This window comes from Aquarana catesbeiana, linkage group LG04 (assembly GCF_042186555.1).
Source record: "Aquarana catesbeiana isolate 2022-GZ linkage group LG04, ASM4218655v1, whole genome shotgun sequence".
Taxonomy (NCBI): domain Eukaryota; kingdom Metazoa; phylum Chordata; class Amphibia; order Anura; family Ranidae; genus Aquarana; species Aquarana catesbeiana.
In genome coordinates this window covers 134122862-134142488 of record NC_133327.1, presented here as the reverse complement: position 1 = coordinate 134142488, position 19627 = coordinate 134122862, and positions in this window count along the sequence as shown.

Below are 19627 nucleotides of genomic sequence, written 5' to 3'. Positions count from 1 at the left end.
ACTGGCAGGGAAGGGGTTAAACACTAGGGGTGATCAAGGGGTTAAGTGTGTTCCCTCAGTGTGTTCTAACTGTAGGGGGATGGTTTCACTAGAACATGACAGAGATCACTGCTCCTGATCACTGGGAGCAGTAGATCACTGTCATGTTGCTAGGCAGAACAGGAAAATGCCTTGTTTGCATCTCCCTATTCTGCCTCTCTGTGCCACGATCGCGGGCCACCGGTGGACATAGAGTCTACGGGACCTGTGGGCACGCTTCTGCAGTGAGTGGGGGGTGCGCGCACCCGTTAGCCGCCGATGACGGAGTGTTGTATGGGTACATCGTTTTGCGCACCCGTGCCAGTTTTCCGACGTATATCAACATGAGCTGGTCGGCAAGTGGTTAAGCTTTGACAAAAAAACTGAGATCTGATTGGTTTCTATGCAGAGCTGCTCCAGATTTTGCACTCTCCAGTTTCAGTAAATCAAGCCCCTATGTGTTTTCATAATTTTTATGTATTTACATATTTTTCCTCCCTCCACCAATGTAACAAATATAAATCCATAAATCGTTTACCAAAGTCCCAGTGTTCTTATTTCTCAAATCCACCACGTGTAATTATTTTAGTGTGCCCTCACCTCCATGGATGGACCTTAAAAAGCTTAAGAGGTCTAATCAAGTTTTTTAGACTTTGGTCCTCCTTATAGCAGCATCTATGGTCACCTTCCACTCTCTCCATAAAGGTTTGAAGTTCATAAGAAAACATATATAATGCTGATAGTGTAGTATTTTCGATCTTTTATTAATACTCAAGGTAAAGGTCCACTCACATTACTATAAATATAAACGACCTTAGATCTGTAGCATATAGCAAACTCGCAGACCCGCTGGTCTCAGCTTTCCTTCCACTACTCCAATCCTGCTCTTTTTTTTGTACATGTATAAAATTTGGATTGGGTGATTAACCAGGGGTGAGAGCAGCTTTTTTAAGCACAGGTGTAGTAGAGGGATTGAGCCAGATGGGGACACATTTACATTATTGTGTAACTTTAAGCACATGGTGTAGGTCAAAAATATTGTATGGATTTATTAATAAAAAATACAAACATCGGAAGATGGGTAGGTACCCCAGTAGAAGTCTCATAGGACAAAACGTCTGCTCTCTGTCTGCTGAGCCATGCACATTGTGCTAAATTTTATGAATTCATTTGTTATCACTTTTTATCAGCATACATCTTCAAACGATGTTTGTATTTTTTATTAATAAATCCATACAATATTTTTGACCTACACCATGTGGAAGCCTTCCTTTTGTTTTTTTATGATTACTTTCATCCACAGCTGGAGAAAAATCTTTATCGACACTACATTAGGAGATTGTGGCTGCCTCCCGGTCTACTCGCCCTCTCCTCTGCTGAGATCGTGTGCCTGTATCTTTCGACCTTTGTCCCCCAAGGGCCACACAAAAAGTGCCAAAGGCCACAAGCGGCCCTCTGGCCACTGGTAGGACATCAGAGACCTAGAAGTTCCTGCAAATACACGCAGCAAGTTTCAGTGCTTCTGCTCTGTCAGAATGTCAGGCTTAAATGATCAGGCAAATATTCAGCTATTCCTGGTAGGGCCAAAGCTTGATAATGAGCTTGCTTGTCATCTAAACTAGGATACTGGGATGTTTGAGACCTGCCACTAACTTCCTATCCCTATTCCAAATCAAAGTGATTGTAAAGGAAACCTTTTTTTTTTTAACAACCATCAAGCTATATTTACCTGCTCTGTGCAATACTTTTGCACAAAGCAGCCAAGATCCTCCTCCTCTGGGGTCCCCTGCTGGCACTCCTGGCTCCTACCCTCTGTTGAATGCCATCGTAGTATGTCACTTGCTATGGGGGCACTCGTGGAGGCTTGACACTGAGTTGCACTCGGTGTCCATTGACATGCCCATGCAGTCTGCATGTAATCATGTTTCTCGGTATACAGATTCATGAGAACCTAACATGGTCAACAAATGTGAATGCTGTTTTTAAAAACGCTCGGCAATGTTTATACATCCTGAGATTATTTAGGAAAATTATACCATGCAGAAAATTTTGTAAATATTTTATTCTATCTTATCGTGTGACAACACTGAAGAAATTACACTTTGCTACAATGTAAGGTAGTGAGTGTACAGCTTGTAAAACAATGTAAGTTTGCTGTCCCCTCAAAATAACTCAACACACAGCCATTAATGTCTCAACTGCTGGCAACAAAAGTGAGTACACCCCTAAGTGAAAATGTCCAAATTGGGCCCAATTAGCTATTTTCCCTCCCTCCCCGTGTCATGTGACTCGTTAGTGTTACAAGGTCTCAGATGTGAATGGGCAGCAGGTGTGTTGGTGTTGTCGCTCTCACTCTCTCATACTGGTCACTGGACGTTCATCATGGCACCTCATGGCAAAGAACTCTCTGAGGATCTAAAAAAAAATGTTGCTCTACATAAAGATGGCCTGGGCTATAAGAAGATTGCTAAGACCCTGAAACTGAGCTGCAGTATGGTGGGCAAGGCCATACAGCGGTTTAACAGGACAGGTTCCACTCAGAAAAGGCCTCACCATGGTCGACCAAAGAAGTTGAGTGCACATGCTCAGCGTCATATCCAGAGGTTGTCTTTGGGAAATAGACGTATGAGTGCTGCCAGCATTGCTGCAGAGGTTGAAGGGGTGGGGGGTCAGCCTGTCAGTGCTCAGACCATACCCTGCACACTGCATCAAATTGGTCTGCATGGCTGTCCTCCCAGAAGGAAGCCTCTAAAGATGTTGCACAAGAAAGCCCACAAACAGTTTGCTGAAGACAAGCAGACTAAGGACATGGATTACTGGAACCATGTCCTGTGGTTTGATGAGACCAAGATAAACTTATTTGGTTCAGATAGTGTCAAGCATGTGTGGAGACAACCAGGTGAGGAGTACAAAGACAAGTGTGTCTTGCCTACAGTCAAGCATGGTGGTAAGAGTGTCATGGTCTGGGGCTGCATGAGTGCTGCCGGCACTGGGGAGCTACAGTTCATTGAGGGAACCATGAATGCCAACATGTACTGTGACATACCGAAGCAGAGCATGAACCCCTCCCTTCGGAGACTGGGCCACAGGGCAGTATTCCAACATAATAACTACCCCAAACACACCTCCAAGATGACCACTGCCTTGCTAAAGAAGCTGAGGGTAAAGGTGATGGACTGACCAAGCATGTCTCCAGACCTAAACCCTATTGAGCATCTGTGGGGCATCCTCAAACGGAAGGTGGAGGAGCGCAAGGTCTCTAACATCCACCAGCTCCGTGATGTCGTCATGGAGGAGCAGAAGAGGACTCCAGTGGCAACCTGTGAAGCTCTGGTGAACTCCATGCCCAAGAGGGTTAAGGCAGTGCTGGAAAATAATGATGGCCACACAAAATATTAACACTTTGGGCCCAATTTGGACATTTTCACTTAGGGGTGTACTCACTTTTGTTGCCAGCGGTTTAGACATTAATGGCTGTGTGTTGAGTTCTTTTAAGGGGACAGTAAATTTACACTGTTATACAAGCTGTACACTCACTACTTTACATTGTAGCAAAGTGTCATTTCTTCAGTGTTGTCACATGAAAAGATAGAATAAAACATTTACAAAAATGTGAGGGGTGTACTCACTATTGTGAGATACTGTACATGATTCTGCATTTTCAGCCTGCAGGTGGCACATGCGTGCCGATGGTAGGCCGCTTCTGCTGTGATAGTTCACGACTGTCAGTAAAACACAGAGAACTGAGATATGCCTATGTAAACAAGGCATATCTCAGTTCTGGGAAGGGATGTATTTTGTGTCTCTGTAAAGCAGTGTTAGAATTGATCTCTTCCCCTAGTGAAAGCAGCACCAAGTACACAAAAACACTGGCTAGGCACACAATTAACCCTTTGATTTTCCTGGATGTTTAACCCCTTCCCAGCCTGTGTCATTAGTACAGTGACGGTGCATATTTTTAGCACTGATCACTAAATTAGTGTCACTGGTTCCTGCAAAGTGTCAAAAGAGTCTGATTGTCTGCCGCAAAATTGCAGTCCAGCTACAAGTCGCTGATCGCCTCCATTACTAGTATAAAAAAGAAATAATTAAGTAAAAATTCCATAAATACATCCCATAGTTTGTAGATGCTATAACGTTCACATAAACTGATCAACATACGCATTTTGTGATTTTTTTTTTTTTTTTTTTTACCAAAAACAAAAAAGAAATTAGATTTTTTAATTATTTTTTTTAATGTGTTTTATAGCAGTAAAAAATATTGTTTGTTTTTTTTTCAAAATTGTTGGAATTGAAGGTGGTGATCAAATACCACCAAAAGAAAGCTATATTTGTGGGGAAAAAAATGACATACATTTTATTTGGGTACAGTGTCACACGACCGCACAATTGTCAGTTAAAATAACACAGTGCGGTATCGCAAAAAATGGCCTGGTCAGCAAGGGGGGGGGGGTAAATCTTCCAGAGGTCAAATGGTTAAATAGGCCGCCAAAAAGTAAGATAGCTCAAGCTGAATGTTTCTGCTTATTAGTTTAGTCTAACTACTTTAGCTCACCCTGGCAGGCTCCCTTTAGAGGTAGGATCCAGCCATGGTGTATACAACCTTTTATAATAAACAAACAAGGAAATAGACTGGCAAAATGAATATATCCACATGGAATAAACTGACAAGTGCTAAAACCTGGTAGGTCACACACAGCCAATTAAAACAAATTAGCAGATAGAAATGCCAAACAGTGAACAAAGGCTACATGGTAGCAGAAATCCAGGAAATACAAGGTTATAATTTACAGAATTGAAAGATGCATCATGAATAAGTTGAATTGTGACATTACCCTCATTCCTCCTTTACAAAGTACAATCCTTGGTTCTTTTACATTTGCCAATCACCTAACTGGGAAAATATTTAATGAATTTGCAGTTTAATATCAGGGTTATGGCTGCAGCTAGGTGCCATAACCACAGTATGAAAATTTCTGCAGCTGCCGCTCTTTCTGATAAAAGTGATCCGAAGAGGCAAATCAGTCACTGGATCACTTTTAGAAGTGGGGGGAGGGGTTGCCCCTCCTGCTGCTTTCCGGTGGTTCTCTGGTTTACCTGGCTCATTGAGAAGCCCAAAAAATGTTCTGGCAGTGGCGGTGGCTGGCCACAGAGATTAGCAGAGGAAAGATGGCCTCCACTCATCTCTATGACCTAGGAGGCCCAGAGCGGCACCATGACATTGTTTCCAGTTCACGGCCAATGTAAACAAGGCCATTTTTTAAAATTTTAATGCATTAGATCAATTTTTTTTGATCTGATGCTTTCCATTGTATAGGAGAGGTGTGGGGTCTTATTTGAAAGGGATAGATTTCTGGACAGCTGACCACCCTCTTATCCTGGTAAGTTCACCGCGACCGCAATCAGAATTCTGGAGACCTCAATGACACACACACAGGCAATGTGCAAAGCAAGTCTGAAATCTTTAATAAGGGCTACAGTTTATAAAAAAGAAAACAAGAGGGGAGGTGTAGACCCACTCCTAGACATGATTGGTCGCTAAAATCTACATCAATGTAACTATCCATAAATCTGACACCTGTTCTACAACCAGATAAACTTAATTATTCCCAGAATTCCTATATTTCATTAAAATTATTTATAATTGGTTTTGTCCAATTAAGAACACCTGTGTAGAGACCGCCTGGCTACCAGCTGTGTTAAATCAAACCCTCCTCATCTTGATAAGGTTTAACTATCTTCAAGAATAACAGATTTATGACTCTGGAAGAATGAACTTTCAGTTATGTTGTTTTTCACTATACAATCCTGTGTGTATGTATACATAAGGTACTGTATTACTTACAATATATATATATATATATATATATATATATATATATATATATATATATATATATATATATATATATATATTTACACAAGTCAATTACTTTATTCAATATTGTCTACACATGAGTGTATTTCTTATTCAATGTATTTTAACAGATTTTATGAGGCACAAGTAGACCGTTCTTTGACCCTGTCCAACTTAATTAATGTACTGTACATAACTTTCCCAAACCACCTGTTATAAGGAGTTTTTATTGCTTGTCCTTGAAAACTTTTTAACTTATCTCACCAAGCTATATTTCAACTATTGTCAGAATGTTCCTTGTTTAATTAGTGAACTTAATACATTTTCGAGAACACCTGTGTACAAGTACTTGTCATAAAGCAGAGGTCATTTAAAGTTCAACACTTACAAGAACTGTAAAATGGAAGACAAAAGACAAAATGGAGTTACAGTTGATCATATACTTTATAACATTATTGACCCCAGATCTCTCCATAAAGAAGACCTATCATGCCTTATTTTTATCACAAGGGATGTTTACATTCCTTGTGATAAGGAATAAAGTGATAACAAAAATAATAATTAAAGGGACAGTGTAAAAATAACAAAAATGTAATTAAATAAATAATAATAAAAAACTTTTTTTAAAGCGCCCCGTCCCCTCATGCTCACACGCAGTGGTGAATGCATATGTAGGTCATGTCCACATATGTAAACTGTGTTCGCACCACACATGTGAGGTATCCCTGTGAACATCACAGCAAGAGAAATAATTCTAGCACTAGACCTCCTCTGTAACTCTAAACTGGTAACTTGTAAAAATTGTGTCACCTATGGAGATTTAAAAGTACTGTAGTGCCATTCCACAAGCATACGCAATTTTAAAGCGTGACATGTTAGGTATCTATTTACTTGGTGTAACATCATCTTTCATATTTAAAAGAAAAATTGGGTTATATATTGTGGTTTTTTTTAATTCATTAAAGTATAAATTTTCCAAACCAATTGTGTTTAAAAAACCACTGCTCAAATACTGTGTGAAATAACAAAATTGCAGCAACCGCTATTTTATTCTCTAGGGTCTCTGCTAAAAATATATATATATCTATCTAGATATAGATAGATATATCTATAACTATATATAATGTTTGGGGGTTCTAAGTAGTTTTCTAGTAAATAAAAACAGATTTTAACTTGTACAAAGTACTATCATTGGTTCTTATACTACCCACAGAAAATGCCTGTAAATGAAAAGAGGCAGGATCATCTGACATCACAAATGGAAAGTGGTGAAAATCTGAAACCACAGAATACAGAATAAGCCATTTAAATTAAACTAACAGGAGGGAGGAGTTTGGTGAGATGATCATACTGTAGCTATTTAGAATAAATAAAAAGGGAAGAAAAAGGAGTCTAGTGGAAACAAGTGGGAAACTATACAAAGATCAAGGTCTTCCTTTTTGGAGTGACTAACATATAGGGTATTTAAATTGCTGAAAAAAACAAAACCGAAAGTGTAGGATTTTCCAGAAGAAACACTACACATAGTATTGTGTAGCACTATTCATAAAGATGTCATGTGAGCATTGTGGTAAATATTATTTTTAGGCAAACTTAATAACAGTTCCAGCAGAATATGTTGCCAATTTAATAAAGATAATTATAACCTGCGGCATTCTGACTTGTAGCTTCTTTTCATTACACTGGAATCAGATTATAAAGAAAGATGCTGACATTAAAGACAAGATTTGTAAGCTGGTTACAGAAAGGGGAATGCACTATACAAGCTCACTTTAGGAAGTGACAGAAATCAAAGATGTTAATACCAAGCATCTCTTGGTGCGGAGCTGTGAGACCACCAGTTAGCTAGTTGGCAGAGCAATACTGTATAACTGTAGGGTTAAGGTTGTTATATGGTTCATTATGAAAAATCATTTTGGAATCCATTCCTGTTCTGTTCAATCAGATGAGAAAAATTGTGACAGAATATTCAAATCGCTGTATGTATATTTGCTTCTATCAGTGATTAAATATGACTCCTAGTTAATTGCTTACATACGCCAATCCAGCCTTGAGGAGAATGAGTGGTTTGCAGAACAGTCTATTCATCTCTAATTACAGTTTTTTTTAAGAACATAGCTCTTCTGGTCCAGCAAGAACTCATTTATATGTATGAGAATGAGAAATGCAGTGTTAATGCATTTAAAATGCAGTACACGGATCAGCTGGAGTGTGGAGGGAGGAGTCTGGTAATGGCGCCGGATAGGTACACGCCGTAGGAGCTCCAGGTCTCCAAAGCCCCCTAATGGAGTATAACGGTGACTTTCATACCCCCGCCTGGCTCAAACCCCCATCCTGCACATCCATCTCAAATCACCCCTGTGTGGCTTACCTCTCTTTGGTCCCTGTGAGCCGGAAACTGTCAAGGATGGGGGGGAGGCTCTCCTCCGCTGGCCTTGCTGGTTTGGTCTGCTCATTTTCTCCTGGGGACATCTGCCGTTGTGAGTATGGAGACCGTGGGGGGTGGAGAGTGCTCGCAAAGAGTGTTGAGGCGGGGGTGAAGTGCCCCCCCCTACTCGGGGTGGACAGGTTAGACCGGGAGGAGCGTAGGGGGCCATCAATTCAAGAGGCCGCCATGGTTACCTGGCGGATATCCGTCGCCGGTGAGAGGAGGTACTCGGGGATGGTGAGAGGAGACAGAGGCACTCGGAGATAATCGGTGGAGATCGGCAGAGACCGAGGACAGCCAAGGATAGCCGAGCAGAGCCGAAGTGAGGCCCCCCAGGGTTCCGGAGCCCAGATAGCAGAGAGTGAACCGTGGATATCTTACGGGATAGAGCTGTACAGTTCCTCCTGTTGTTAAAGTTTGGAGGAAGGGAAAGGGAGGGAGAAAGGAAGGGAAGAAGAAAAAGGGGAAAGAAGAAGGGGAAGGAACAGAAGAAAAGTGAAGTGATGAGTGCATCTCCTTTTTTTTTGTCTTGTTTTTTTTTGCTGCATTTATTGCATGTGCGATAAACTCACATAGACTGCATATCCTGCATTTACACAGCATAGCCAGCACACACCGAGCACCTAGCATAGATTTCATTTTTTTCATATACGCCATCTCTGATACAAGACTGTATTTTTATGGGTAACTCAATGTATTTTTGAGAATGCTCTATGTTTGGTGTGTCCGGTTTTCTGCAGAACTGAAGGTCGGAACACGTGAAGGAATTGAACAGAGGAGATATAAAGGTGTAAGAACTTTCAGGAAAGAATGTAGGTCCATAGAGACCATCAGTAGAAAATAGACACCAAAGACAGTCTTTTTGAAACTCTCCACCCCACCACCGCACCACCTTATTTGAACACTGTACTGTTTCACCTCCACATTCCCCCTCCACCCCGTTTTTTTTTTTTAATCAGAATACGAGGGTAGCAAAGAACAAAAGGGAAGACATGAGGGGGAAGTCGGCAAGGGGGGAAAGGTAGTAAAATCCCCCCCATCTTAGTTTGAGCCCTGGCCCTATGAGTAAATACGTGACCCAAGGAGGGAGTGGAGATAAGCAAACAACAGAAAAACAACAAAGTATCAAAGGGTGCCAAACTGAAGCAAAGGAAAACAAAGAAAAAAAGGGCCAGAATAAAAAAATTACTAGAAATAAGCACACTCTCTGAATCTAGAATCGAACAAGATTGTGAAAAAGAGCCAGAGACAGAGAGAGATGAGGAACAACAGATGAAAGCCCAACTACCAACAAAATTAGATATGGCAACTATGTTTGTGGCCCTGGAGAACTCCCTGAAAACAGAGATGGCAATAATTCCAAGGACTTGGGTCATCTACTTACAAGAGTGGAGGTAGGGGAAAAAAAAGAGGACTGCCACACAAATATAATAAAATACCTAAAAGGAGAAATAAAAGCTTTAAAGATAGAACAACGAGAGCAGCCGTATAGATTAAAAGATCAAGAGAACAGAAACAGAAGAAAAAACTTGAGAATAAGGGTTCTCCCGGAATCCACACAGACTGAGGATCTAACAGAAATAGTAAGGAAAATAGTCAACCCAATACTTGGTAAAGAAGAAACAAACCCAATAAAAATTGAAAGAGCCCATAGATTAAGAAGACCGAAGGGAATCCCAATGAAGAATCCAAGGGATATAATTGTAAGGTTCCATAACTGGGAGGAAAAAAAACTAATATGGGCAAATATGAGGGGTAAGCCCCCAGTTAAGTATGAGGCAAAGACACTGCAAATTTTTCTGGACCTATCGCAAGAAACTCTAAGAAGAAGGAGGATGCTAAAACCTCCACTGAAGGTGTTGCAAGATCACAAAATTCAATATAATTGGGGTTTCCCTGCATGTCTGATAGGTAGGAAAAATGGATGCACTGTAAAACTCAGGTTTATTGTTGAAACGAAAGACTTCTGTAAAAAATTGGAAATTCCTATGCCGGATACTCCAAGAAAGATAACCCCAAGACAAGAAAGGAATATACAAGAAGAAGAACAGTAGCAGTTGACCCCCAGGAGAAAAATATAACAAAAACCATGAAAACGAAATGAATGCAAAAAAAATGGGATGGTGGGCAGAGGGGAGGGACGGGGAGGGGGGGGGGGGGGCAGGGGAGGGAGGATAGAAGAAAGAAAAAAAAGGATACATATATGGGGAAGGAGATTTGGATAGTTATTTAGAATGTATGACTGCGCTTAAGACAATATGTAGGTGTGCAGCCCCCCTAAAGAAGGTCCCTAAAAGGTGCTTCAGAAATGAGTAGATATATAAAATGGGGTGATGGCGCTCCCTATACTTCATTGGGCAAGTAAAAAAATAAACGAATTAAGTTGGAAATAATAATAATAAAGATCAATGTGCTAGCTTCACGGCGGAGATGCCTCACCTTTTTGAGGTTATATGTATAACCAGGGGTGCTAGTACATATATGATCCCCTTACAAGGTGTATATTTATATTACTAGTGGTAATGGTATTTTGTGAATAAATATAAAAAAATCTCTATGAGTACCAAACCAATATAACTCATATATGTGTAAACTAATCAGTGTACAGTGCAATATACAGTGATAAATTGATAATTTCCATACGTGAATTTAAACATTAATACCATCATAGATAATACCGAAAATGCCCATAAACCACCATACAATTGACCAATACAATAAGTGGTATGCAACTACCAGATTAAAAGTCCATGAGCATATTGGGTGAACTGTGTTCAAAAAATTATTAGTCCATAATTAGTGTTTATAAATATCTTCAAAAACGGTGATGAGATTGTCAAAAACCGTGACTTGAATGCTCTAAATATCCTTAGTGACTGAGTGCTCCCCCTCAAGGGTCCCCACTCACCAGATCCATTCAACCCAAAAGGGGCACTACGCATATGAATGTGGCCTCCGTGATCTCCTTCTCCTGGTCGTTGAAGTTCCAGGGGCGATCCTCAGCATTCATAGGGGAGTAAAGCTTAGTCCGTCATGCACAAAAGAAAGAATAGTGGACTCCTGGTCTGTGTATCAGCTAGGCTAAATCACCCCATTTTATATATCTACTCAGGAGATTTGGATACTCGGCGAGCTCTGTAGCCACCTTTCTGACAATAGGGGAGGTTGAGCTACAGTGGCAGACAGAACACCGCCTCAGGCTGAGGAGAGCGGGGGGGGGGCAAGTGAGGCCCCAAAGAAAGAAATAGAAACTTGCTCGAAGACCGCGAAGTTTAAACACACCAAAAGGGAAGGGATGGTGATTGGGGGGGAGGGAGGAGGGGGGGTTTGTGAGGTCTCAAGTGTTTGCTGCCCTTCAGGTCCCTGTATGGGAGGAGTTCTCCCCTCTTCTCCCTGTGCTCGGGGACCCCCCCTGAAGGGTGGGGGTCCCGGGGGGGAGATGGAGAGGAAAAAAGAAACATAAATAGTATGAAGTTTATGACATATAATGTAAGAGGTTTAAATTCCCCAGAAAATAGACATATGGTACTAAGGGAACTGGAAAGATATGCTGCAGAAATAATATTTCTACAAGAGACACACATTGCACAAGATACAAACATTAAATTATACTCAAAAGTCATCCCAATATGGTACTACGGAGAGTCTCCAAGTAGGAGGGCAAAAGGTATAGCAATAGGGCTAGGGAAAAAGGTCAGTTTCATCTTAGCGGAGAGAAAGGTAGACCAAGAAGGTTGCTTCCTTTTTTTGAAGGGGACCTTACAGGGGATGATGAAGTACACATTTGCAAATGTATTCTGCCCTAATAAATACCCCAAAAAATATTTGAAAGGGATTTTAAACGATTTGATGGAATTTAAGCAGGGCTACCTAATATTGGCTGGAGACTTTAACTTAATGGACCATAAACTGGATAGTACGTCTAGTGCACTGGACAAGGAAAATTGTCCAGTGCACCAGAAAGATTGGTAAAGAAAAAAATATATAACCATCAATTGGTCGATGTTTAGAAAATCCAACACCCGAGTACAAAAGATTATACATACCACTCGACAGTGCACAACACGTACTCCAGGCTGGATTATATATATTGGTGGAGCATAGAGTTCTGGAGGCTATAATAGAAACCTCAATTGGAATAACATCAATTTTGGACCATGCCCTAGTAATAATGAAGATGGAATTGAAAGGGGAAGAACAGGGGAAAGGCCCATGGAGGTTAAATGAAGACTTGATAGAAGATGTAGAAGCAGAAAAGATTGTAAGCCCATAGCTTTGTTGAACGCCGATACAAAGTTATATGCAAAAATTCTGGCATCAAGACTAAAGAATTTGATGCCAGAATGGGTAAACGCCGACCAAACAGGGTTTATACCTGGTAGAGAGGGCAGAGATAATAGTATAAGAACAATGTTAATGCTGCAAAAGGGAAAAAACAGGGGACCCCCAGTGCTACTCCTGTCAATTAACGTGGAGAAAGCGTTTGATAGGGTAGACTGGGGATTCATGATGGACATGCTCCAACATCTAGGATTGGGACCAAAAATTATGCGCTGGATTAAAAACATATACAGTCGCCCTATAGAGATGGTAAGGGTTAAAGGAAGTATTTTGCCGCCCATTGAAATGTTCAACAGAACAAGATGGGGTGCCTGCTCTCACCAATCCTGTATGTACTGTCATATGAACCACTCTTGGCAACTTTGCAGAACAATGTGGATATAGGAGGGGCGAGAGTGGGAGAGGAGGAACATAAGGTGGCGACATACGCAGATGATATTTTACTGTATATAACTAGACCAAGGGTGACATTGCCAAATATAATGAGAGAAATAAAAAAATATGAGGAACTTTCGAACTTTAGGATCAATCCCATAAACACAGAAATACTAAATATAGGCATAGACAAAAAAGAAGAACTTGCACTACATAGGGAATTCCCATTCTCGTGGGTGGGAAAAGAACATACTTAGGAATTAAGCTGACACCTGCACTCCAGAAGCTATACTTGGCTAATTATATCCCATTACTTAATGAGATCAAAACAGAAATTAAGATTATATCAATGAGACCTCTATCCTGGATGGGAAGGATAAACGTTAAAAATGGTGATCCTCCCAAAAATAATATATAATTTCCAAATGATACCAATAGCAATACCACAAAGTTTTTTTTTGGATAATAAAAACAATGATGCTAAAATATATATGGTAAAATAAAAAGCAGAGAGCAAAATTTGCATTAACCACCAGAAATAAAAAATACGGAGGTTTAGCAGTTCCGGATATAAATAGATACTACAAAGCAGTTATTATTGCACGAATGGTAGAATGGGTGAACGAAAAAAGTGAGAAAAAGTGAGTTAAGATGGAAAACACTTTAAGCAGGACACTACTGCACAAGAATAGAGTGGAACCTCTGATTACGAGCATAATCCGTTCCAGGAGTATGCTCATAATCCAAATTACTCGCATATTAAAGCGAATTTTCCCATTGAAGTCAATGGAAACGAAAATAATTTGTTCCGCATTGACTTCAATGGGATGCAATACCGCATGCAGCTAGAGGCGGAGGGGACGCTGGAGACCCTCGGAAACGGCCGAAAAGACTTTCTACCCAAGATTTGCTGAGGTCAGCCGAAGTGGCCTCGGGCCTTTCTGTGCATTTCTGAATGGCGCCGATCGGCTGCGATTGGCGGCGTTCGGCTCTGCTCCGCTCTGGCGCCCCCCACCTCAGGCCAAAAGCGGTACTGCACACCGCTTTGGCCTAAATCGTGCTTGTTTTGCGAGACAACACTCGCAAACCCAGTTACGATTTTTAAAAATACAGTTCTCGTATTGTGAAACGCTCGTTAACCGCGTTACTCGCAACCTGAGGTTCCACTGTATATGGGTACCACGGAAGCACAGAACACTAGACTTAGAAGCACATGACCTGATTAGGAACGTATTTAAAATACAGGATTTAATCTATAGACCAGGGTAAATGGAAATACAATTCACCATTAATTTCACTCACAGGAACAATTTTTTTAACTCCAGGGAATGAGACATTTTTCGGTAGCCGAATGGAAAATGCACAATTAAAGGATATCACTGAACAAGGGACAATAAGAACATTACAGGATTTAAAGTACATAAATGGGTGGAAAATCAGTGAGTGGAAATATTTGCAATAAAACATTTGGTAAACACTCTACCCCAACCAATTAGAGAAGGAAAGAAGCTGAATCCAATAGAAAATCTTTGCAGGACACAAACACCACTAAAACACGGGATATCACAAGTATACGGAATCCTGACAGATTTAGAAGGACAGGGCCGCTCTCTTATATAAGAAAATGGGAACAAGAAATGGGTATAAAACTGGACCAACAAGTAGAGAGAATGATAGGAGCAGTATATAACTACGCAACAGATATAAACACAATAGAAATAAATTACAAGTGTTTGGTGAGATGGTACAATTCATAAATACCAACAGGATAGATCCCCACAATGTTCGAGGGAATGTAAACAAATCGGTATAATTAACACACATGTGGTGGGAATGTCCAAAAATAAAAGAATACTGGCAAGAAATTCAAAAATACATAGGAGAGATAACTGGTGAAAAGATATTAAACAATGTACAGACATGTTTGTTTCATGATACAAAAGTAACAAAAAAGCACTATAGGACAACATTGACCACATTTCTGTTAAACGCTGCAAAAGGGAGAATACCAAAGAAATGGTTATCTGTAGGAAAACTAGATACAGTGGGGACGGAAAGTATTCAGACCTCCTTAAATTTTTCACTCTTTGTTATATTGCAGCCATTTGCTAAAATAATTTAAGTTAATTTTTTTCCTCATTAATGTACACACAGCACCCCATATTGACATAAAAACACAGAATTGTTGACATTTTTGCAGATTTATTAAAAAAGAAAAACTGAAATATCACATGCTCCTAAGTATTCAGACCCTTTGCTGTGACACTCATATATTTAACTCAGGTGCTGTCCATTTCTTCTGATCATCCTTGAGATGGTTCTACACCTTCATTTTAATCAAGCTGTGTTTGATTATACTGATTGGACTTGATTAGGAAAGCCACACACCTGTCTATATAAAACCTTACAGCTCACAGTGCATGTCAGAGCAAATGAGAATCATGAGGTCAAAGGAACTGCCTGAAGAGCTCAGAGACAGAATTGTGGCAAGGCACAGATCTGGCCAAGGTTACAAAATCCTTAAATGGAAGACATTTGGGATGACCAGAACCCTTCCTAGAGCTGGCCGTCCGGCAAAACTGAGCTATAGGGGGATAAGAGCCTTGGTGAGATAGGTAAAGAAGAACCCAAAGATCACTGTGGCTGAGCTCCAGAGATGCAGTCGGGAGATGGGAGAAAGTTGTAGAAAGTCAATCATCACTGCAGCCCTCCACCAGTCGGAGCTTTATGGCAGAGTGGCCCGATGGAAGCCTCTCCTCAGTGCAAGACACATGAAAGCCTGCATGGAGTTTGCTAAAAAAACACCTGAAGGACTCCAAGATGGTGAGAAATAAGATCCTTTGGTCTGATGTGACCAAGATAGAACTTTTTGGCCTTCATTCTAAGCGGTATGTGTGGAGAAAACCAGGCACTGCTCATCACTTGTCCAATACAGTCCCAACAGTGAAGCATGGTGGTGGCAGCATCATGCTGTGGGGGTGTTTTTCAGCTGCAGGGACAGGACAACTGGTTGCAATCGAGGGAAAGATGAATGCCGCCAAGTACAGGGATATCCTGGACGAAAACCTTCGCCAGAGTGCTCAGGACCTCAGACTGGGCCGAAGGTTTACCTTCCAACAAGACAATGACCCTAAGCACACAGCTAAAATAATTAAGGAGTTTCAACAACTTCACAACAACTCTGTGACTGTTCTTGAATGGCCCAGCCAGAGCCCTGACTTAAACCCAATTGAGCATCTCTGGAGAGACCTAAAAATGGCTGTCCACCAACGTTTACCATCCAGTCTGACGGAACTGGAGAGGATCTGCAAGGAGGAATGGCAGAGGATCCCCAAATCCAGGTGTGAAAAACTTGTTGCATCTTTCCCAAAAAAGACTCATGGCTGTGTTAGATCAAAAGGGTGCTTCTACTAAATACTGAGCAAAGGTTCTGAATACTTAGGACCATGTGATATTTAGGTTTTTCTTTTTTAATAAGTCTGCAAAAATGTCAACAATTCTGTGTTTTTCTGTCAATATGGGGTGCTGTGTGTACATTAATGAGGAAAAAAATGAACTTAAATGATTTTAGCAAATGGCTGCAATATAACAAAGAGTGAAAAATTTAAGGCGGTCTGAATACTTTCCGTCCCCACTGTATAAAGGAGTGGTTTGAAAGAGTGGATTACATCTGTAAAATTGAATATTTAAGCAGTAGAGACATAGGACAAGTAGAAAGATATAACGGTATCTGGGGAAGATGGACAGATTTTAAATGTTCAGGGAAATATGTGGAAAGGATGATGGAGGAGGGCAGCAAAGCTTGAAACAGGAGGGATGGGTGATGGCAAACCAGACAGGGAGTAGGAGGGTGGGGTGAGTGGGATGGGGAGGGAGAAACAGGAAGGGAAAGTATGTATTTTGCAAATCAGTTACAGATGTTAACTGTATCTTTTAGTTTTTGCCTATTTTCACATGGAAAAAAAAAGGGAAAGTTTATACCACAATGATTTCAGACTGTGTTGGAGACAGTAAATGAGCATCAAGCTGAATAGTCTCTCGATAGAGTTTTTCTGAAGTGATTAAAAAAAATGCAGTACAACAGTCAAAAATCTGGGCAATTTAAACCAAGAGTACAATAAAAAGAAAAATACACAGAAGTTGTATCTAGTAGTAGTTTGTCACATTCAACTGGACTGGTTCCGTAATGTTAATGACATTTTGTAGCTTATCCAAGCCACTTCTAACTGAAGATATGGCTTGGGTAAGCTACAAAACCTGTTTAAAATCATAGGAAAGGTCCAGCTGAATGTGACCAACTACCATTAGATACACACTGGCATGGATAAATAAGACTCTTTACAAACAAAGAGAGGATACCTTTAGTAAATTGCCTTCTGCATTTCAAAATGACCAGCAGATCCGGAGACACGTGAAAATATGCATATGCAAATGTTGACTTCTTCAAAACTCAAGGTTGACCTTGCCCACCTCTTACCGCCAATGCACATTTGTACGTCATTTTGCCCAGAACTTTAAAGTTGAACTCCAGGGAAAAAGCTAAATACATAAATCAAATATGTGCTGTTCTACCTATCAAAGGGTTTGTATTTCTGTCCATCCAATTCCAAGATTTACACTCTGCTGTCTGACCATGGAGTAGTTAATCTCATTGTCTCGATAATCAGAACACCTTGTTTTCAGCATGTAGAAATGTTCAAAAACATCATTAATTTCGTATGACTTGTTGAACTGCTAATTTCACAGTAGGGGAAACACCTTTATAGTTCACCAAGAGTCTTGCTGCCTCTGTTCAGTAATTATGTGAAAGCACCTTGTTTTTTTTTTTCTTTTTTATAATTACTTTTGAATTTGACTCAAAATGAACCTGTGTTCCACAGAGTAATTAAATGTTGCCAGCTTGCTATCAGATGTTTACAATGGCCGTGGTGATCTCATCCATGGTCTGTTAAGTTCCTAATTGCAAAAAAACAAGTGTTAAATGGACATGATGAGATGATTGGTAGTAAAGTAGTTGAAAGAAAATTATCACACAAACAAATCTAAATGTGCAAAATAGCCCAGCTCCCACTCAGTTTAGGTGACTGGTTAACGTAGAAACAGGATCACCACCCCCTCTAAAACCTGATACAGCTGCCGTGACTAATGAAACCCCAGCTAGAGAGTAAGCACTACATGAATAGAATTAAACCTGGCCCCAGATATTTTAGGGCATATCATCTTTAGGAACAATCCAGCTGCTAAAGTTAATCTGAAAGGAAATGCAAGGTATTAATCTTACATGCACAGTGGTGGGCTGTGTTTGAAACTGCAAGTTTGTGGGAGATGCTGTCATGTTTGATAGGTGTGGTGCCACCAGTGTACAACACTGTAACATAGGCACCCTTTAAGTGAAACTTTTGTTTTATTGAACAGTAACTATATGGTGTTTGGTCATTTTTAAACGACTTTTAATATATTTTTAAACTTTTTACATCAGATTTACTATATGTGCAGAATTGTTGATTCACAAAAAAAAATACCTCTAAGGCTGGGTTCACACTATTGCGAATTGGACGCAGGATCCCCGCATCCAATTTGCAACAGCAGGAGATTGTGAATGGCTCTCTATGGAGCAGGTTTACATAGCTCCGATGCGGCTCCAGTGTAAATTTGCCCTGTGCGTCTTTTGGTCCGTTTCAGGTCCAAATTCAGCCCAAAATTCTCGGAAATCGGACATGAAATGGTGAACCAGGACACACAGGACCCCATGCTGGGAACCGCATCGGTATTAGGTGAGAACCGAGCCTAAGTTAGCTAAAGAGAGAGCAGAGCAGTGGCAGAGTGACTTCAAGTGCATTTAAACGTTTGCAGCCAAACTGTGATAACACCTACTTTACATTTGTAGCACCCTCTAGTATGCTAGATTAGGTAGTGATAGTTTTTTTTTGTTAGTGTAGGTAAAATGTTTGGCTTGTCTGGCAGTGCCTGAAAAGGTGGTGCTGGGATCAGTAGCCACAGGAGAATAGCTGGACACTAGGACTTTCTACACACCAAAAGGCCAATGGTGCCTGTAATGGGCTTTTGCTGGATCTCATAGAGTGCCCTGTCAGATCCCATCCAAACCGTGTTCCTGCTTGGTCTGTGATTTTGTTCTGCATGCAAGATTGTGCAGAAGTCAGAAGAGGCGTGTATATAGAGACTGTATATATTTGAGTGTCCCTGAAGACATTATTCAAGTCAATGGGCATCCCATAATACCCCTAGCCCCATCCAAGTTTTATCCCCTCAATAATACAAAAAACCAAAGCACTGGACTGTTTTCTGAGTAGAGTGTGCTGTGAAAATGCGATGTGCCTGGCTGTGCAGGGTGGAGGATCCCATTCTACTTGCGATAGATAGTATGTCTATGTGATGTGATGTGTCAATACCATCTTTTGGAGAACACCAGTAAAGTGTGAAAAACTATATCTTTTGTGTGGACATTCCTTTTTTTTACTATATAGGCTAATGGCCGGGGATGTCGTGGGAAGGCCTCTGGCAAGGAGATGGGCACAATTTATCATGGGGAGAGGGTACAAACAGGTGTTTTGTTGTTCTATCCTAGAAAAAGCAGGATGGAGACTTGT